Here is a 22,248-nt window from a genome sequence, read left to right on the forward strand (position 1 = left end):
TTCCTGCTGTAAAGGGGCATTATGTGGGGCAACAGCAGTTGGGGCTCCTCCTGAGGTTGATCTAGGGGTTCTTGGAAGAATTGCATATCCATGTGTGGCTCTGTTTGCAGCATCATTTGAAGTTTGATTGCTTCTAGGCAAAAAGAGATAAATTTTACAAGAAAGTTTAAAATATAGGGTTAGAATATGAGTATTAAGATTACCACTGACGGGGCGCAGTGGCTCACGCCTATAATCCCAGCACTTTGTGAGACCAAGGCAGGCAGATCATGAGGTCAGGAGATCGAGACCATCCTGGCTAACACGGTAAAACCCCATCTATACTAAAAATACAAAAAAAAAAAAATTAGCCCGGCGTGGTGGTGGGCGCCTGTAGTCCCAGCTATTCAGGAGGCTGAGGCAGGAGAATGGCGTGAACCTGGGAGACAGAGTTGCAGTGAGCCGAGATTGCACCACTGCACTCCAGTCTGAGCAACAGAGCAAGACTTAGTCTCAAAAAAAAAAAAAAAAAATTATCACTAATACTGGGGGTGCTATAGACCATAACGATGACAGTAGAGTTTGATATCTGTTAGTTATCCCAATGTACTGTAATACCGGTTTGCCTCTACTAGATGTCTCTTTACATTACCAGAAATGTTAATATAAAAGTAACATTTTCCTTGAGAAAAACATACATTTTCCCCCTTTGATTAGCAATTAGGGAATAATTTTAGGTTTAGGCCATTTTTTTATAACTTGTGATATGATTGAGAGAAATACGTTATTGAGTGGCTAAAATAACTTTAGTGTTAACCTTGGCAATTCCTAAGTTCTCTTATGACTTCCGTAGACAATCTTACAATGTATTTTAACTTTCTGACTTGTCCTAAACATCCTTCCTTTAAACAGCCAGTCATTTTCTTTTCTTTTTTTTTTTTTTTTTTTTTTTTTTTGAGACGGAGTCTCGCTCTGCCGCCCAGGCTGGAGTGCAATGGCCGGATCTCAGCTCACTGCAAGCTCCGCCTCCCGGGTTCACGCCATTCTCCTGCCTCAGCCTCCCGAGTAGTTGGGACTACAGGCGCCCGCCACCTCGCCCGGCTAATTTTTTGTATTTTTTAGTAGAGACGGGGTTTCACCATGTTAGCCAGGATGGTCTCGATCTCCTGACCTCGTGATCCACCCGTCTCGGCCTCCCAAAGTGCTGGGATTACAGGCTTGAGCCACCGCGCCCGGCCCAGTCATTTTCTTTTAGGACAAGAATTGACCATACAAGATTCTTTCTTATATAAAATCTCTTTCTGAAAGTGTTTTTCCATAGCTTAGAGTACACCATATTACTAATCTTCAATAAGATGTCCTTTCAAACTTAGTGATAGTAAGTTTCTTCTCTTTTTCTTTCTTTCTTTTTGGTGGGGGGAAGGGATGGAGTTTCACTCTTGTTGCCCAGGGTGGAGTGCAATGGTGGGATCTGGGCTCACTGCAAACTCTGCCTCCCGGGTTCAAGTGATTCTCCTGCCTTAGCCTCCTGAATAGCTGGGATTACAGACATGCAGCACCACGCCCAGCTAATTTTGTATTTTTCGTAGAGATGAGGTTTCTTTATGTTAGTCAGGCTGGTCTCTGAGATAGGGAGTTTGGGAGTTCTCCTTGAGAACTCCCTATCTCAGATGATCCACCCACCTTAGCATCCCAAAGTGCTGGGATTACAGGTGTGATCCACCATGCCTGGCCTCAAAACTTTCATGCTGACTTCTTGTCTGTAACTATTACTCTTGCTGTACGTGAAACAACCTGGACTAAATATTTTCTGCAATTATTAATCCTGTTATTAAGATAATAATTAGGCAAAATATAGCAGTTGCAATTTTACAACCAGAATTTCACATTGTGGGTGCCATATAGTTCTATTGCAAATAAGAGTGAACACAATTCTTAAAAAAGTAGCATAGTAAATAATTTCTGTTTAAAACTTTACTTGCCGGCCGGGCGCGGTGGCTCAAGCCTGTAATCCCAGCACTTTGGGAGGCCGAGACGGGCGGATCATGAGGTCAGGAGATCGAGACCATCCTGGCTAACACGGTGAAACCCTGTCTCTACTAAAAATACAAAAAAAAAAAAACAACTAGCCGGGCGAGGTGGCGGGCGCCTGTAGTCCCAGCTACTCCGGAGGCTGAGGCAGGAGAATGGCGCAAACCCGGGAGGCGGAGCTTGCAGTGAGCTGAGATCCGGCCACTGCACTCCAGCCCGGGCTACAGAGCAAGACTCCGACTCAAAAAAAAAAAAAAAAAAAAAAAACTTTACTTGCCAAGATATAACATTTCCCTTTGGGGATCTACAAAGTTACAATTGCAATCCTATGTATAATTAAAATTTCCGTGGCCGGGTGCGGTGGCTCACGCCTGTAATCCCAGCACTTTGGGAGGCCGAGGCGGGCGGATCACAAGGTCAGGAGATCGAGACCACGGTGAAACCCCGTCTCTACTAAAAATACAAAAAATTAGCCGGGCGCGGTGGCGGGCGCCTGTAGTCCCAGCTACTCGGGAGGCTGAGGCAGGAGAATGGTGTGAACCCGGGAGGCGGAGCTTGCAGTGAGCCGAGATCGCACCACTGCACTCCAGCCTGGGCGACAGAGCGAGACTCTGTCTCAAAAAAAAAAAAAAAAAAAAAAAAAAATTTCCTTGCAAATATGCATTAAAAAGAAGTGCTAATATTTGGTGGTAAATTTTGAGAGGAAAGGTAGAAATGACAAAAAGTATCAGATGAGGTAGGAATGGGGTTGAGCAAGGTGCATAACCCTCACTCAGTTACTTATCTTTTTATGATTTTCAGCTTAAGGTCTTCTATTTCTTCACATTTATATTCAGGACGTTCCTCCAAGGGCTTTTACCTTCAGCTCTTCAGGCTTTGATTTGCATGTGATGTATTCAGAATTTGATACCTGAAATTTGACTGCTGACGGGGTTGAAAGAAGAACTATGTAAAAGCCTTCCCAGCTTGACTTATGGAAAGAGAGAGAGGGGAAAATTTGTAATAATACCAAATATCCTGGGTTAAATACAGAAGGTCCTATTTATTGGGGTTGGGCTTCTGCTAGTTGTATCAATTTCTGCTGAAAGGGAGCTAGAGAGGTTACATGCTTAACCAACATAGAAGTTTTCGCTTGAAAATAATCTCTGAGCACAGTGATAAGTTTTATCCTTTTCTAAATGAAAAGCTTAGCAAAGGATTTTAAGGACTTTCCATTGGCTGGAGGCTGTCAAATGGAGTTTGACATCACCTGACTGTAGTCATCCAGAGGGCTGGGAAGAATACCCTCAAGAAGTGGCCTATTTTATTTCTGCAGGGGAATACTGAGGTTTAATTTCTGTTATGGAGTCTTCCTAAATTAGAAGATATTGAAGTGTGTTGATGTCTTAAGGCTTCCTTGCCGCTGACTTAGCAGCCTGATCAGCTAACCTATTTCCTTTGGCTACTTTATTTGTTCCTTTGTGATGTTTCCTATAATGTGTCACAACTATTTCTTGTGGAAGAAAAACTGAGGATAATAACTTTCTAATTTTTTGGTGATATAAGAGATTCATCAGTGTTAAAAGAATGTCTTTCAAATGACAGCATGAGCATGGAGAGCTACGAAAGCATACTTGGAGTCAGTGTAAATGTTAGCTACCTTCCTCTTACTTAATTTAAGCGCTCTTGTAAGAGCTACTTGTTCAGCTAATTAAGTGCTTGTGCATCAGGAGAGATGTTATTTAGAGTGACGACTGCTTATTCCGCCTCACGTATTTCTTGCTTTACTGGCTGTTAGCTAAGGGATCCCCCTGGAGGACAGTAATTTTGCCACATTATGTTGGGTGTAAACAATTACATTATTTTCTAGGGTTGATTTGGAGGCTTTTCTGACTAGTACAGCCATTGCGACAATGGCTTGAAAGCACGTGTAAACAATAGGTCCTCTTAACTGCAATGAAGGGGTGGAGAAAAATATTAGATTAGATTTTTTCCTGAGATTCTCTTTATAGTCATGCTATGGGAGGAGGGGAGATCTGAATTAGAGTGGAGAAAAGAGAGAGACTGGCTCTAGTGTTTAAAAGGAGGTTTACTTTCCTTCCTTTAATTTCCAGAATCACCTGGGGTCTCCTCTGCTCTAATGGCAGTTTGGGCTGTTAGAGCCAAGGTTTGAGCCCTGGGACACTCAGTCCTGCTGGACCATCTGTGAGACTGGTTCTGAGCCCATTGATCTTCACTTCTGTGGGCAGTTTGATCTCCATTGGTCACCACCACAGGCTGGACAGGATGAATATGGCTTCCTCTTGCCATCTGGGGACTCCTTCTTGAAGTACCCTGGCTTGCCACACTGATAGTAACTAGTAGATGCACATTGGAGATCCTGCACTTTCCAAGCCTGCAAAGAAGCTACTAGAGCCTTTGTCAGTCTCCTGTGCTTTCTCTCTCTCTAGAGCCTCTTCTTGGTTTCTATTACAAAAGACCAAAGTGGCCACCTTCAGGAGGGTCTTTTAGGTGCTATTGGTCCTATAGCTTGCTTCTGTAGTTTCCTTCTAATATATGAAGCTGACTGTGTAATAAACTTGTCCTTTAGAATGAGCTGTTTCTCAACCAAATCAGGGGATAAGGAGGGTGCCCTGTTAGTGCCTCTCGGCAATTCCATAAAGGCTGCAGGATTCTCATCTGGCTTTTGGTCTATCAGACACAGTTTAGAACAGTTAGGAAGTTTGGTCTTAGTTCTTTGCAGACCCTCTAAAATGCATATGAAAAAGTGTTTCCTTTTCCATTCATCCGCAGAGCTACTGGAGTCCCAATAATGGTTGTCAAGAGAAACTGCTTCACTCCTATTGGAAATCGTGTTTTTGCTATTTCTTCATGTTCCCTATCTCCTTTTGGTGTATTATAGGAGTTATATTGCTCATTTCTGAAAATCTCTGCTGCCTGCAGAGCTGCCTGCTTTTCAGCTGTGGTTGGGGTTTGGTTTAGAAGCTGCATAACATCCTTTCATGTGAGGAGATACACTTGAGCAAAATTCTGGAAACCTTCTTAAACCTATTAGAGTTGTCAGAGAATTGGCCCAAGCTTTCCTTTACTTCCCTAAGATCCCATAATAAGAAGGGAACTTGAGGTGGCCCCAAATAAGGGAAGTTCCCAGTTGGTTCTCCTGTAAGTTGCTTTTCTAATTCTGGGGGATTATTCTCTATTGTCCTGCCTGATATGCCTGTTAAAATAGCGGGGTTGATTTTACAATGCTTGCAAAGGTTCAGTAAAAATGCCATGCCCTTACCTTGTGCAAAAGAAAATGAGTTGCTTTTCTCTTCAAAGTCCTGAGGTTAAAGAATTTCTAGTGTTTCACAGTGCACTCCAGAGTGGTGCAAGCTGAAGACGGTCTGTTATCCATCTAGAAAAAGAAGTGAGAATAAAAGCATCCTTTTAGTTTTCCTTGTCTCATTGTTACCCAGGGTGGAGGGGAAGACAGTGTGAGTGTCTCCATGACCATTCTCTTTTCTTGGTTCCTGGCACCACGTTAAATATTCTGCCCATGGTTGTAGGTGTGACTTTCCAAGCCACGAAACCAGATGAACTAAGTGATGGGATTAACCGTGCTTTATCCATGCAACCTCAGCTTATCCACCTGCCATCCCCTTTGACTTTCTAAAAATGTGTGATCTTCCTGGCTCCCCAAAAAATGAATCTCCACAGAGGCTGAAATAGTCGCCTTTGGGCAAGGTTTCTTTAAAAAAGGGAATGTGCTAGATTGCCTGCTATTATGGCTCATAATAAAACATTCACCCTTAAGAAAGTGTTTCTGGTTAAAATTCTCCTTACTAATTAAGTACTATTCTAATTGGAGACAGATTAGGTGGCTTAAATGAAGGTAGGGACCTAATGGAGATTTTTCCTACTGATGGGACAGTATCAGAGCTAAAATTTGGCTATGGAGGTCATTTTACTCCTAATTGTTGAAGGCAGAGCTTTCCCATTCACAGGAAGGATTTTTCTAGCAGCACAAAAAGAATTAGGAAACTAGGCCAGGCATGGTGGCTCACGCCTGTAATCCCAGCACTTTGGGAGGCTGAGATGGGCAGATTATCTGAGGTCAGGAGTTCAAGACCAGCCTGACCAATGTGATGAAACCCCGTCCCTACTAAAAATACAAAAATTAGCCAGGCATGTTGGCATGCACCTACCTGTAAGCCCAGCTACTCTGGAGACTGAGGCAGGAGAATTGCTTGAACCCGGGAGATGGAGGCTGCAGTGAGTCAAGATCATGCCATTGTACTCCATCCTGGGCAACAAGAGCAAAATTCCGTCTCAAAAAAAAAAAAAAAAAAAAGGTAAAAGAAAAAGAATTATGAAACTGCAGTGTTATGGTAAAGGACCAAGTGTCTCATGAAGAGAATTTCTATTTTCACTAGGTGGCACTGTTGGCTTAGAAATACCATGTGCTCACAAGAGAAAAGATAGATGCTTATTGAGTTACTATCTGCAGCGTTTACCAATCTTTCCTAACAGAAGTGTTTCCCTGAACTGTAAAAATTCCCGCACATTGCACACACAGAGACAATAGGACACATCGTGACAGCAGATAGAAAGAAAGGAAAATTAGGGAAAATTTTGTGACAGGATAGCTGAAGATCATTTACCAACTCCCGGATGGGCTGTCAGAGGCCGGGTTCAGTCCAGAAGCCCTTGAATAATGTCAGAATGTGCCCTGGACAGTAATCCTTAGTTGCTTCAGACTTCTCCCAGCCTCACATGATGGTTAGGACCTCAGTGAATAAAACTGGTTTGAAGAAAGCATTGAGATTAAAGGACAGATTTGAGGTTCACTCCATACTCACCAATCTGATGTTTGTATCTTCAGTTCTGATCCTGATCCCAAGTGAGAACCCCCAAATGAAATAGCTTTGTTCTCTGGGCATCTACCCGTGGTTCTTTGTCTTGCATCGAGAAAGAATTCAGGACACAAACACACACAAGCAGTGGGTTTAGAAGCAGAAAGCTTAATAGACAGAAAGAAGAGAGAGACAGAAAAATCTTCGTCATTCTGAGAGAGTGTGCTGCCCAGGACAGGGTCTTCAATCTGGGGCAGAATGTGATTGATTTTGTATAGTGGCTTGAGGAGGCAGTGATTTATTTACATAGGTTATGATTAATTTACAGGGGATTTGTTTGACTAGGTGTGCCAATTACATAGACTGTGAAAAGAAAGGCCCTTAAAGTATCCACCCATACCAGAAGGTATTGGGATGCCCTTTGGTTTTGGCATGTGGGTGAAGTTCACCTGCCAGATATCCCTTCCCATCCTTTGGGTTCAAAGAGGAATAAGCTGTCTGTTGAAAAGATTATGTTTAAGATAAACTTCATAAGCCTTAACAACCTGTTGAGCTGTTTTGCATAATTTCTCCCCTGAAAACAATCTCTGGGCATATTGGTAAGTTTTATCCTTTCTGAAGTGGAAAGCTTGGTGAAGGATTTTAAGGACTTTCCATTGGCTGGAAAGATATTTCCAGAAGGTATTGGATGCCCTTTGGATTTGACATGTGGGTAAAGTTTTTCTGCCAGATCTCCCTTGAATACCTTGCCATTCTTTGGGTTCAAAAAGAAAGAAGCTGCCTGTTGTGGAGATTATCTTTCAGATAGACTTCACAAGACTTAACAACCTGTTTGATTATTTTGAATAAGTTCTCTCCTGAAAACAATCTCTGGGCATATTGATAGGTGGTATCCTTTTCCAAGTGAAAAGCTTGGTGAAGCATTTTAAGGATTTTCCATTGGCTGGAGACTGGTGAGTGGAGTTTGCCAGTCTCTGACTCTAGTTATTATGAGGTCTAGAAAGTGTACCCTTGAGTAATGACCAATTTTATCTCTGCAGGAGAGTACTGAGGCCTAATTTTTTCTTTTGGAGGTCTAATTTTTCTTGTGGAGCCTCCCCAAATTAGAGGGGTATGAAGTGTGTTGATGCCCTGAAGCTTCCTTGCTGTCAACTTAACTGCCTGATCAGCTAAAATATTTCCTTCGGCTACTTCTTCTGTTTTCTTTTGTTGTTCCTTACAATGCATTACTGCTCTTTTGTGGAAGGAAAATTGAGGATGATAACCTGTTAATTTTTTGCTTTTCATTTGACTTTGGATTTTTGCACTCCTAATATTAGGGTGTTACAGGGTTTGAGGAGGCCCTAGATTATTATTAATAATGGCTTCTAGCCTTTTTTTAGCCTTTGGTTTTAGGAGATATTTTTTCTGGTTAGAAAAGAAAGTGGAATCCACCAGGCATGTTGGCTTACACCTGTAATCCCAGCACTTTGGGAGGCTGAGGTGGACAGATCACTTGAGGTCAGGAGTTTGAGACCAGCCTTGTCAACATGGTAAAACCCTGTCTCTACTAAGAAAAGAAAAGAAAAGAAAAGAAAAGAAAAGGAAAAAGAAAAGAAAATTAGCCAGGTGTGGCAGTGCATGCCTATAATCCCAGTTACTTGGGAGGCTGACAGAATTGTTTGAACCCTGGAGGTGGAGGTTGCAGCGAGCCGAGATTGTGCCATTGCACTCCAGCCTGGGAAAGAAGAGTGAAAACTCTGTCAAAAAAAGGAAAAAAAGAAAGGGAGAAAGAGAGAGAGAGAGAGAAGAAGGGAGGAAGGAAGGAAGGATCCTTAAGGTGGATCCAGACTGCCCTCATGTTTGCAGCTTGACCTATTCTCCTTTGAATTGCTCACACTTCTGGATTAATATTATCTATTATCAGGGAAAGACAAAGAATTTTTCCTGGCGCCGTAAGGATGCTGGTCTCCATGTGAGCTAGAATGTCTCTACCTAATAGAGGAGTGGAACTTTCGGGTATGATTTAAAAGCCATGCATAAATAATAGGACCTTTTAACTGCAATTAAGGGGTTGAGAAAAATATTGGATTAGAATTTTTCCTGAATTGTCTCTCATGGTCATCCTATAGAAAATGAGGAGAAGATTAGAGAGAAGAGAGAGGCTGACTCCAGTTTCCGGAAGAAGGTCTACCTTCCTTTTTTCGATTTTCAGAATCACCTGGGGATCCTGTGCTGTAATGGCAGTTTGAGCCATTGGAACCAGGGGTTTGAGCCCCGGGACCCGTAAGTCCTTCTGGACCATGCCACAGGCTGGACAGGGTTGAGGTGGATTCCTCTTGGTGCCTGGGCACTCCTTCTCAAGTGCCCTGACTTGCCATGTGGGGAGCAGCTAGTGGATGCACCTTGGGATCCTGGACTTTGTAAGCCTGCAAAGCAGCTACTAGAGCCTTTGCCCTTCTCTTGTGCTTTCTCTCTTTCTTGGGGGACTCCTCCTGGTCCCTATTATAAAAGACAAAGGTGGCCACCCTCAGGAGGTTCTCCAAGGTGCTGTCTGCTCCTATAACCTGCTTCTGCAGTTTTCTTCTATCAGGAGCTGCCAGTGCAATAAACTTGTTCTTTAGGATTAGTTGTCTCTTAACTGAATCGGGGGATAAAGAAGTGTGTTTTATTAGTGCCTCTCTCAGCCTTTTCCAAAAAGGCTGCAGGATTCTCATCTAGCTTCTCGTCTGTCATGGACAGTTTAGAGTAATTAAGAGGATTGGCCTTAGTTCTCCATAGGCCCTTCAATATGCACCTTAAGAAGTGTTTGATTTTCTATTTATCTGTGGCATCACTGGGATTACAATCAGGATTCTCAAGAGTTACTGCCTCTCTTTCTATTAGGAATAATGTTTCTCCTATTTTTTTATTCATTATTTTATTTTTTCCTTTTTGGCCTACTACAGGAGAAATATTGCTCAGCTCCAAAATTCTCCACTGCCTGCAGACCTTCCTATTTTTCAGGTACAGTGAGGGCTTAGCTTAGGAGCAGTATAACATCCCTCTATGTAAGGTCAAACACCTGAGGTAAATTTTAAAAGTTTCTATATACCTACTGAGGTCATCAGAAAATCGGCCTATCTCCCTTTATTTGACTAAGGTTCTGTAATGAGATGGGAATTCGAGGGGGTCCTGAATAAGGGGGATCCTCAGATGGTTCTCCTGGAAGTTGCTTCTCTAATTTTGGAGAATCATTCTTATGGGCCTGGTTGATATGACTGCTAAAAGAGCTGGGTTCATTTTGCAATGCTTGCAAAGGTCTAGTAAGAATGTCATGCCCTTGTGCAAAAGAAAATAAGACACTGCTTTTTTTTTTTTCCCCATGTCATGGGGTTAAAGGAGTGCCAATGCTTCTGAATGCACTCAAGAGGAATGCAGGCCAAAGATGGCTTGTTACCCACTAGAAAGAAAAGAGAAAGGCATCCTTTTAGTCTCCTTCCTTTCCCTTGAAGTGGCCCAAGGTGGAAAGACAGTGGTTTTGACTGTGGTGGGACACTCTGCTCCTAAAAAATTCACAAAATCAGAAACTCCTTGAGCTATATTTCTAGTTACTATTGGCATTTTCTGATCTTGCCTAACAGGATTACTTTCCTGAACTGTAAAAAATCCTGCAGCATTGCACACGAAGAGAGGATAGAAGACATGGTGGTCACAGATAGGAAAAAAGAAAACTGTGATAGGGAAAGTTTGGAAATCCTGTTGCCAACACCCAATCAAGCAGTCAGAGGCTGGGGTCAGTCCAGAAGCCTTCAGATAAAACCAGGGTGCGGCCCAGGAAGGAAATTCTCAATTACTTCAGGACCTCTACCAGTCCCAAGTGATGGCTAGGTCCTCAATAAACGAAAAGAAGTTCGAAAAATAACCAATATTCACAGCAACCTGAGGGCACTGGGGGATTCATTATGTTCTCCCCTGTCATCTGAGACTTGAGAATGGCAGCTCACCCTAAAGGCATTCAGATGGCCATAGGATGCCTGGCATTTCTGATTTTATTTGATTTAAAATGTAGGGTGAGACCCTCAAAATAAAAGAATAAATAAATAAATAAATAAATAAATAAATAAATAAATAAAAAGTTGGAGTCTACTTTTTAAAAAAATTTTTTTGACAGTCTTGCTCTGTCACCCAGGCTGAAGTGCAGTGGCATGATCTCTGCCTCCTGGGTTCAAGTGATTCTCCTGCCTCAGCCTTCTGAGTAACTGGGATTATAGCCATGCACCACTACACCTGGCTATTTTGCATTTTTAGTATAGACAGGGTTTCACCATGTTGGCCAGACTGATCTCGAACTCCTGACCTCAAGAGATCCTCCCACCTCGGCCTCGCAAAGTGCTGGGATTACAGGCATGACCCACTGCACCTGTCCGAGGTCTGCTTTTATAGTCACCCTTCTGATAATCCTGGACAAGCCCCTACAATGAAGCAGTGTCATTCATCTGGGGTAATACCTGAGGTTCTTTGCCTCACAGCAAGAAAATTAAGGATGCAAACACATGAGGAGTGAGGTTAAGAGTAGAGGTTTAATAGGCAAAAGAAAAAGAAAACCTCTCTCTCCTACAGAGACAGATGGGCTCTCCAGCAGGTCTTCCAGTTCTGTGGTGAAACGTGTGGAGTTTTATAGATGAACTTGAGGAGGTGCTGTTTGATTTACATAGGGCCCAAAAGATTGGTCAGACCAGGTGTGTCATTTATATAGTGTGTGAAGAAGCTGGCCACTCTACTTTAATTTTCTATTATGCAGATGGGTTCTTTACCTGGCCAGTGCCATGTTGCCTGTTCCTTTACTGTACATGTGGTTGACCAAAAAAAAGGGGGAATATGGTGCTTCCATTTTGAAAATGCTTGGCCCCAGGTAGCCTTTTCCTATTGGCACAGCTGCCGACATTCATCCATGCAAGATTCCAGCTTGCTTATCTATGTTTGCAGCTGGATTTTACAGGCTGCTCTTTGCTGGAAAAAAATCATTTGGGAGCTGCTTCTTGTTAAAACGGAAGCTTTGCTGAGGACTCTTATCCTCACAATCTGCCTAAATAACTTCTTTTGTGCTCCTGTATCAACAAAAGCAAAGCATAGAATGATGATTGACTGGGCCTGGGGGTGGAGAAGATGTTGGCCATAAGTAGTAAGTACTCCCTACACTTTTTTAACTTAACAAATAAGTTATTCTCCTCTCAGTTTTGATTCACTAGGAAATTGAATCATATTCTGAAAAATCAAAACTGAAGGAATATTTGTTAAAGCAATAAAGGTTTTATACTGAAATTTTAGAGGCTTAGAAAAATAATATATTTACTGCTCATATCACAATCCCTACAGGTTGTTTTGTTTTGTTTTTTCTGGTTAAGGGGACTTCTAAATAATCTTTCAGGGATTATATCTTCTTTACTCTTCTACCTGCATTCTCCTTTCTTCAGCCAACAAATGATGCAGAGAAGACACATTTGCTTCTTACCCAAACATAACTTTTACCATTAGTCAATGTGGGTAGAGCTGAGAATAGCAGTTTCCTGGCAGGACAGCCACTTCTCAGCAATAAACACCACACTGAAACAAAAGTATAAATCTTTCATCAAAACCTAATGTATTTTAAGCAAAATAAGTATATGCATCAATAATAAAATGCTCATGGTAAAATATTTCTTTGGTTGATTTCTACTGAGCTCAGGTAATATGTCACTGAAAGTTAGCAAATATCTAGCAGGAAAAAAATATTTGAAATAAGCATATTGTGAATGAAGTTATTCTGTCAAGAGAAGAAAAATATGATGACCTCATACTAAGTCTCATCTACAGTTACACAATGTCAAATGCAACTTTTTATTTTAAAAGTAGTTCATATAAGTATTCCACTTGTATTTACTTTTATTTTATATAAGTATTCCATTTATATCAGCTTCCTTCATTATTTCAATGTCCTCTCCATTTTATATCAGGGGAAAACAGTCCAGCTGGTTTCAGGAAAGCACATGGTGCTGTTGCTCCTTTAATGATGATGATAAAGAGCACTTGTTTGGTTGATACTCCTGTGCCAAACACTGTTATTTGGCCCAAAGTATTGGTTTTCTATTTCTCTCTAAATTTAGTAATAAAATAAAATTCTTGGCTAAGAAGACTTGATCTTATTCAAATATGTCTTATGAAATTTGGTTAAGTGTTTCTGACCTACCTGGAATATGGGAATTTTTTACAAATCCAAATTGAGTACTTTAAATAAACAATCTTTTACTAAAAGGCTTTGCAAGGCAGAGTAAGATTCATAAAATTTCTTTATAATATGAAAGAAATGTGTTAACCACGTTCCCAGTAATCACTCTGAACACAGCATTCTCAGTTCCCCGGAATTCACCCTTAGTCACAAAGGAGAAATTGGTATCCCTGTAAACAGGCACAAGAAGGTGCTGAGTGGAGGTGCACCAGGCTGCACATCAATGCTTTCCACATGCACCAATTAGCGTCCTAATTTTATTGAACTGTCATTTGCATGACTAGATACTTACTGAATCTAGTCATGCTATTTTTTTGACAGCTCCTGGCATCTGTTATCCATTAGTTTTATGCAATTATTTGCCTAGCTGAAAAAACAACCTTTTGTTAATTTACTCTAAATTGAGAAACTAGATTTGCAATCTTTAATTTTTTCAATGTTAAAGCAAATCAGAGAAGCAAAATGTGTATATGTAGAATGCATTTTCCTGCCTATTACAATGTTCTTGTATTGCCTTGGAAACCCTAAAAAGCCACCTAAAAATATTCTTTTAAAAATCTTTAGCCAGGATTTCAGACTTCAAAATATTAAAAAACTTAATAATTGAGCAAAACCAAAGTCTTGTGTTTGCATGTTAGTAATCTAGCCATTTTAAAAAGCACAGCAATTATGACCAATTATTGAAAAGATATGGTTTTAATTTTATCCCATTCAAATGTTTTTGCTAATTGTTCTTTTATGTTAATCTACGAGAAACTATCCGCATAACTTTTCCTGCATTCAGGAAATATTTATATTAGGCTGGGCATAGTGGCTCACGCCTGTAATCTCAGTACTTTAGGAGGCCAAGGTGGGAGGATCATATAAAGCCAGGAGTTTGTGACCAGCTTGGCCAATATGTAAAAACTCAATTTCTACTAAAATACCAGAATTAGCCAGGTATGGTGTTGCACATCTGTAGTTCCAGCTACTCAGGAGGCTGAGGCATGAGAATCGTTTAAACCCAGGAGGTGGAGGTTGCAGTGAGCCAAAATCAAACCACTAAACTCCAGCCTGGGCTGTTGTGGCAAGTTGTTTTTTCTCAGTGGCTCTTTTTGTTCCTCTGTAAAATGAGAATATTTATAATACCTATGGTATTAAGTTATTGGGAGAATTAAATTCATTGACACATATATAGCGTTATGGTTAGTGCTCAGTACAAACTATTAGGAAGATATTTAATGCTGAATTGCATTAATACCTGCTTAACACAGAAGTATCCTTTCATAACACAAATTTTTCAACTAGTAATAAATACATATTTAAATTAATTTTAAAAAATTTTGACACAGATACTGAATGGAATACTATTCAGCCTCAAAAAGAGGAAAATCCTATCATGCAAAAAAATATGGATAAATTCAGAAGACATTACGCTAGATGGAAGAAGTCTGAGACAGAATAATACTGCATGACCTCATTTATATGTAGAATCTAATAAATTTTAACTCACAAAAGTAGAAAGTGGAACAATGGTTACCAGTTGTTTCACTGGTATGGTGAGAAGAAAATAGGGAGTTGTTGGCTGGGCGTGGTGGCGCATGCCTATAATCCCAGCTACCCAGGAGGCTGGGGCAGGATAATTGCTTGAACATGGGAGAGGGAGGATGCAGTGAGCCGAGACTGCACCACTGCACTCCAGCCTGGGCAACAGAGTGAGACTCCATCGAAAGAGGGGAGGGGAAGGGAGGGGGAGTTGTAGACCAAAGCATACAAAGTTTCAAATAGACAGGGTAAATAGGTTTTGAGATATATTGCACAGCAGTGTGACTACAGTAAACTGTAATGTATTGTATATTTCAAAATGACTAAGAGTAAATTTCAAATATCTCACCACAAAAATGATAAGACAATTGATGTTACTTAACTGGACTTTTTCATTCCATATTATATACATATACTAAAACTTCATATTGTTCCCCATAAATGTATACAACTCTGATTTGCCAATCAAAAATACTAATACTTTTTTAGAACCAAAGACCAAAAAAAGCTTTAAGAAATTTGGCCAGAGAAGAAAATGCTTGTTCATCTTAAAATTTCAGGAAACACACACACACATATGTGAATATATGATAATTTGGCAAGGATAGTATTAGAAACATTCAACTACTATACAGCCTCAGACTGACTGAGTAGAACGAACATAGGTACAATCACTGATGTGGTTACCTGGTTTTTAGGCTTAACATTGATCACAATCTAACAGAATTGACAAATAAGAGCTAAATATTCTGTACATTTGCCATGTGTTGGATGCTCTTCTGGCACATTATTTGTATTACCTGCTTTAATTTTAACAAAACCCTAGGATTTAGGCACCATTATCCTCACTGTACAGCTGAAGGGTCAAGCAGCCCATAAACAGCAGAACTGAGATGCAATCAGGAACCACTTGATACCGAGTTTCACTCTTAACTATTATACCCTCTCATCCATTTTGGCTTTGAATTTTCCAATTTAGTAGACATAAAGAGGAATTTACAAACCACTTCTTTTTACCCTTAGATAGTATGTAGAACTTGATTTTGGTTTAAAGTACTCATTTCTAAGCCTAATGAACAAATGTGAAGTTTCTTTTAAACTTATTTTTAAAAAGCTAATTTTATTGCTTTTTCACTTTTTTTTTTTTTTTTTTTTGAGACGGAGTCTTGGTTTCTCACCCAGGCTGAGTGCAATGGTGAGATCTTGGCTCACTGCAACCTCTGCCTCCCAGGTTGAGAGGGTATAATAGTTAAGAGTGAAACTCGGTATCAAGTGGTTCCTGATTGCATTTCAGGTTCAAGTGATTCTCCTGACTCAGCCTCCTGAGTAGCTGGGATTACAGGTGCCCAAAACTACACCCAGGTAATTTTTGTATTTTTAGTAGAGATGGGGTTTCACCATGTTAGTCAGGCTGGTCTCAAACTCTGACTTCAGGTGATCCACCCGTCTTGGCTTCCCAAAGTGCTGGGACACCTGGCCACTTTTTCACTTCTATTAGGAAAAAATATTAAAGCTTCTGTTACTGCAAACTTACGAATTTTGTACAAATCTAAACAGTGCTAATTTTAAAAGGCCTGGGCTTGGAGAGGTGGCTCACATCTGCAATCCCAACACTTTGGGAGGCCAAAGTGGGTGGATCACGTGAGGTCAGGAGTTTGAGACCAGCCTGGCCAACATGGTGGAATGCTGTCTCTACTAAAAATACAAAAATTAATGAGGCATGGTGGCAAATGCCTGTGATCCCAGCTACTTGAGAGGCTGAGGCAAGAGAATCACTTGAACCTGGGAGGCAGAGGTTGCAGTGAGCCAAGATTGCACTCCAACCTGGGCAACAAGAGGGAAACTCTGTCTCAAAATAAATAAATAAATAAATAAATAATCTGTATGCTTAGGGTTATAAAAACCTATTCTCCACCTATACTTAGGAGATAAATAACTGCTTTCCAGTAAACCCAGTGGGGGCAACTGTGATTCACAATCATAAGCTATTAAAATATTAATACTATCATTTAGATAAAACTTTTTGGTATCTCCATGTTCAAGTTGTTTAATTTATAATAATTCAGGGACTATAAATTTTTATAAACTATAAAAAAGCTAAAAATATAAAGTATCAATTTACATTTCTATATGTTGAAATACTGCCATTATTTATTGTTGACATAACACATTTCAGATGTTTTGGTTGTAGAAACTAGAAATGTCATGGTTAACTCTGCTTTATTTCCTGTCTTCTTATTTCACACAAACACAGCAGCACAAAGAAAGCCAGAAATGCTACACATTCATTGCAAACACACCAGCACTTTTCTAGGGAAAATATATGTGTGAGCATATTAATATAAGATTCATGGCTTTTTAAAGTACAGACTTCTATATGATAGATAATAAAGACAAAATTTTAAACACTGCAATAGATTTTAAAAAGTACTCTAAAAAATACTTTCTGACCCATTATTTCTACTTCTTGTGATGGAGTAAGCATTTGCAGCAGTGTGGTCTGAAACTACTCTTTGATTCATTATTCTTAGGCTATGGACATTAGACTTTTATGCATTTTTTTAAGAAAAATGTCTTCTTTTCCTAATGAAAGAATTTAGCATGATTTTCACAATCTCACATTGTCTTTTACTTTATCTGCATACTTGGGAATAAAATATTTCTTGAGCTATAGGCCAAGAGCTTTCAGAGAGGCTAGCTTATAGAACATGGGGAGACCTGGTATAAAAACATTTACCCCTATGCTCAAAGGGGCAAATGATTCCATCTCTCAACCCTAATTACAACTAATTCAGAACTGGAGAAATGTAACATGGCATTATACCACGAAACATTTTATTATTTTCAGATTCAGGTGGTACATGTGCAAATTTGTAACAAGTATAAATCAGGACGTTGAGGTTTGCACAGTTAATAATTCCATTACCCATGTAGTGTACATTATACCTGATAAGCAGTTTTTCAAGGCTTGTCTCCCTTTCTTCCTTTTTAAAATTTCTAGTGTTTGTTTCCATCTTTGTTTCTATGTGCACTAAATGTTTTACCTCCCACCTGTGAGTGAAATCATGCATTTGTTTTTCTGTTCCATGTTAATTTGCATAGAATAATGGCCTTCGGCCCCGGCGCCATGGCTCATGCCTGTAATCCCAGCACTTTGGGAGGCTGAGGAGGGTGGATCACGAGGTCAGGAGATCAAGACCATCCTGGCTAACACGGTGAAACCCTGTCTCTACTAAAAATACAAAAACTTAGCCAGGCGTGGTGGCAGGTGCCTGTAGTCCCAGCTACAGGGGAGGCTGAGGCAGAGAATGGCATGAACCTGGGAGGTGGAGCGTGTAGTGAGCCAAGATCACACCTCTGCACTCCAGCCTGGGCAACACAGCGAGACTCTGTCTCAAAAAAAAAAAAAAAGAAAAGAAAAAAAGGCCTTCTGCTACATCCATGTTGCTGCAAAGGACATTACTTTATTCTCTGTGGACACACAGTATTCTATGGTGTATAAATGCCTCATTTTAAAATTCCAATCTAATATTCATAAGTACCTAATTCTATGTTTTTGCTACTGTAAATAGTGCTGCAATAAACATGTAAGTGCAAGTGTCATTTTGGTAAAATACTTTCTTTTCCTTTGGGTAGATACCCTAAAAAGAGGTTAATGGGTAATATGGCAATTCTATTTTTAGTTCTTTGAAAAATCTAGAAACTGTTTCACAGGGGCTGAATTTGCATTTCCACCAACAGTTTATAAAGATTTTCTTCTCTCCAAAACTTTACATCTCTATGATTAGAGATCTTGAGTAATTTTCTGCGTGTTTATTGGCAGCTTTTATGTCTTCCTTTGAGAAGTATTTATATCACTTGTCTGCTTTTTTATTAAATTTCTTTTAGATTCCATGTATTAATTCATTGCTGTATATAGTATGCAAATATTTTATTCCATATTGTAGGTTGTATGTTTGTTGATAGCTTTTTACTGTGCAAAACTTTTTAGTTTACTTAGGTGCCATTTTAAAACTTTTATTTTTGTTGCATTCATTTATAAGATGTTAGTCATAAATTCTTTCCAGAGGCCAGCGTCTAGGAGAGTACTTTCCAGGTGTTCTTCTAGGATTTTTGTAGATTGAAGACTCTCAGAGTTAAGTCTTTAATCTATCTTGAGTTACATTTTTTATGACATGAGGTAGGGATTCAGTTTTCTTCTGCATGTGACTAGCCAGTTTTTCCACTATCATTTATTAGATAGGAAGTTATTTTCCCTTTATTTCTGTACACTTTTTCAGTAAGTCAATTGTAGTAGTGTAGCTTTATTTCAGGCATCTCTCATCTTTTCTGTTGGTCTATATGTATACTTTTGTACCAGAACCATGTTATACTGATAACTGTAGCTTGCAGTACAGTTTAAAGATAAATGGGAGGTCTCCAGGTTTGCTCTTTTTGTCTAAAGTTGCTTTGACTATTTGAGTTCTTTGATTCTTCCATATTTTAGAATTTTTTTTTTTTTTTTTGAGATGGAGTATTTGTCGCCCAGGCTGGAGCATGCAGTGGCATGATCTCGGCTCACCACAACCTCTGACTCCTGGGTTCAAGAAATCCTCCCATCTCAGCCTCCTGAGTAGCTAGGATTACAGACATGCAACATCACACCTGGCTTTTTTTTTTTTTTTTTTCTTTGTATTCTTAGTAACGACAGGGTTTCACCATGTTGGCCAGGCTGGTCTTGAACTCCTGACCTCAAGTGATCCACCCACTTCAGCCTCCCAAAGTGCTGCGATTACAGGTGTGAGCCACTGCACCCAGCCTTTTTTTCTTAATTCTATAAAAAAAAATTGATAGTTTAATAGAAATAGCTCTTAATCTGTAGTTTGCTTTACGCAGCATGAACGTTTTAATTATGCTGATTCTTCAATTCATGAGCATGAAATGTCTTTCCATGTATTTGCTTTGTCTCTGATTTTTTTCAGCAGCTTTATGTTCTCCTTGTAGAAATATTTTGCTTCCTTGATATGATGCATTTCTAGGTATATTATTTTTTCTTCGCAGCTATTGTAAATAGAACTATGTTCTTGATTTTTTTCTCAGCTTGAATGTTATTGGTGCACAAAAATGTTACTCATTTCTGTATATTAATTTTGTCTCCTAAGATTTTGCTTTAGTCTTTTTTTAGGCTGAAGAGTTTTCTGGTGAAGTGTTCTAGAAAAAGAATTATATCGTCAGTGCAGATAATTTGACTTCCTTTTTTTTATTTGGATGCCTTGTTTGTTGGATTGCTCTTGCTAGGACTTCCAGAATTATGTCGAATAGGACTGTTTAGAGTGAATATTCTTGTATTATTTTTATTCTTTTTTTTTTTTTTTTGAGACGGAGTCTTGCTCTGTCGTTCAGGCTGGGGTGCAGTGGCCAGATCTCAGCTCACTGCAAGCTCTGCCTCCGGGGTTTACGCCATTCTCCTGCCTCGGCCTCCCGAGTAGCTGGGACTACAGGCGCCCGCCACCTCGCCCAGCTAGTTTTTTGTATTTTTTAGTAGAGATGGGGTTTCACCGTGTTAGCCAGGATGGTCTCGATCTCCTGACCTCGTGATCCGCCCGTCTCGGCCTCCCAAAGTGCTGGGATTACAGGCTTGAGCCACTGCGCCCGGCCGTATTATTTTTATTCTTTTTTTTTTTTTTTGAGACGGAGTCTCGCTCTGTCGCCCAGGCTGGAGTGCAGTGGCGCGATCTCGGCTCACTGCAAGCTCCGCCTCCCGGGTTCACGCCATTCTCCTGCCTCAGCCTCCCGAGTAGCTGGGACTACAGGCGCCCACAACCGCGCCCGGCTAATTTTTTGTATTTTTAGTAGAGACGGGGTTTCACCGTGGTCTCGATCTCCTGACCTTGTGATCCGCCCGCCTCGGCCTCCCAAAGTGCTGGGATTACAGGCGTGAGCCACCGGGCCCGGCTATTTTTATTCTTAAAGAGAATAAAAATAATCCAGCTTTTGCCTGTTCAGTATGATGTTGGCTGAGGATTTGTCATAGATGCCTCGTATTGAGGTATGTTTCTTGAATGCCTGCTTTTTGAGAATATGTTAATGAGTCAGTATTCAATTTTCTTGAATGCTATTTCTGCATATACTGTGGTATAATTTTTTGCTTAAAATTATCTTCACATGGTGAGTTACAGTTATTAGCTTGCATATGATGAAATATTCTTGCATTCATAGAATAAAGCTCACGTGATTGTGGCAAAATAACTTCATTTCTTTATGAACTCAGCTTCCTAGTATTTCATTGAGGATTTTTGTTTCAACGTTCATCAGGAGTATAGGCCTGTAGTTGTTTTTGTTGTTGTGCTGTCTTCACTACATTTGGTATCAAAATGATACTAATTTTACTTAGTAAGTTAGGGTGGAATCCCACCTTGGTGTTTTTTTTGGAAAACAATCAATACCACTAGGACCAGCTCATCTTTGCATATGTGGTAAAATTTTCTGTGGATTCATATGATCCAGGACTTTTTGTGGTTGGTAGTTTTTTCTTCTAATTACTAATTTAATTTCATTATACATTTTATGCATTTTTGCTCTCTTCAAGACTTCTGTTTATTTCTGGTTCAATCTTAGAAGCGGTATGTATCCATAGGTTTATCTACTTTCTCTAAATTTTGTAGTTTCCATGCATAGAGATAGATGTTCACAGATAGAATTAGTTGTGATTTCACAACTCTATTTAAACAGATGCAGAATAAAAGTTTGAAAAAATTCAACATTCCCTCATAATAAATCTGAAAAAAAATAGATATAGGAGAAATGCACCTCAAGCTGATAAATACCATTTACAACAACAAAAAAATGCACAGTTAACTACATACTAAACCAAAAAAAGTTTAAGATTTTACTCTAAGAGCAAGAACAGGACAAGGATGCCCACTTTTTTAGTCTTACTAAACATAAGTGAGAAGAAAATAAAACCAAATGCATCCAAATTGGAAAAAGTAAGTTAAATTATCCCTGTTTAATAATCTTCTATTTCTATATGTAATCTTAAGTATAGAAAGGCCTAAGACATTACTGAAAACTATTATAATAAACAAATTCATTAAACTTACAGAATACAAAAGCAATACCCAAAATTCAGTAGCATTTCTATACAGAATATATCAAAATGAAATTTAAAAACAATTCCATCTACAAAAACTTTAGTAACTATACTTTGAAATACATTTAACCAAAAAGTTGAAAGACCTGTACATTATAATCTAAAGAAAAGTAAAGTAATAAACTAAATACATTTTATACAAATGTAAAGGTGACAGTTTCTTAGGGAAAGAACAGTATCTTCAATAAACGGTGTTAAGGAAACTTTACATCCACAAACACAGCAATAAAACGAGACCCTAATCTCACACCACATATAAAAATCAACTCAAAAACATTAGGTTCTTAAACACAAGGCCTGAAACTCTAAAATTTCTACCAAAAAATACAGTGAAAGCACAATAACATTGGCGTGGGCAGTGAATGTATTTAACCTCAAAATCCCAGATAACCAAATGAAAAATAGATTACTCCGATTACTTTTTTTTTCTTTTTTTTTTTGAGATGGAGTCTCGATATTTTGCCTATGTTGGAGTCCTGTGGCATGATCTTAGCTCACTGCAACCTCTGCCTTCCAGGTTCAAGCGATTCTCCTGCCTCAGC

At 39.5% G+C, this 22,248-nt stretch overlaps 1 protein-coding gene across 3 annotated transcripts in view; it reads right to left on the bottom strand.

Moving 5' to 3' along the window:
* Window positions 1-2,636: 2,636 nt before the first annotated feature.
* Window positions 2,637-22,248, bottom strand: part of LOC105489686 (zinc finger protein 723-like) — a 44,657-nt gene continuing 25,045 nt past the window's right edge. Inside the window, exons 3-5 of one of the 3 annotated variants that reach the window (XR_011617963.1) lie at window positions 6,831-6,991; window positions 5,273-5,386; window positions 2,637-2,931 (exon numbers count right to left, since the gene is read on the bottom strand). The gene's annotated coding sequence lies outside the window, so the exon portion shown is untranslated. Of the gene's footprint in view, window positions 2,935-5,272; window positions 5,387-6,830; window positions 6,992-22,248 lie in introns of all 3 variants that reach the window. The other 2 variants (XR_003019846.2, XR_003019845.2) reach the window with 2 other exon arrangements.

The sequence above is a fragment of the Macaca nemestrina genome, chromosome 20 (genome assembly GCF_043159975.1).
Source record: "Macaca nemestrina isolate mMacNem1 chromosome 20, mMacNem.hap1, whole genome shotgun sequence".
NCBI lineage: Eukaryota > Metazoa > Chordata > Mammalia > Primates > Cercopithecidae > Macaca > Macaca nemestrina.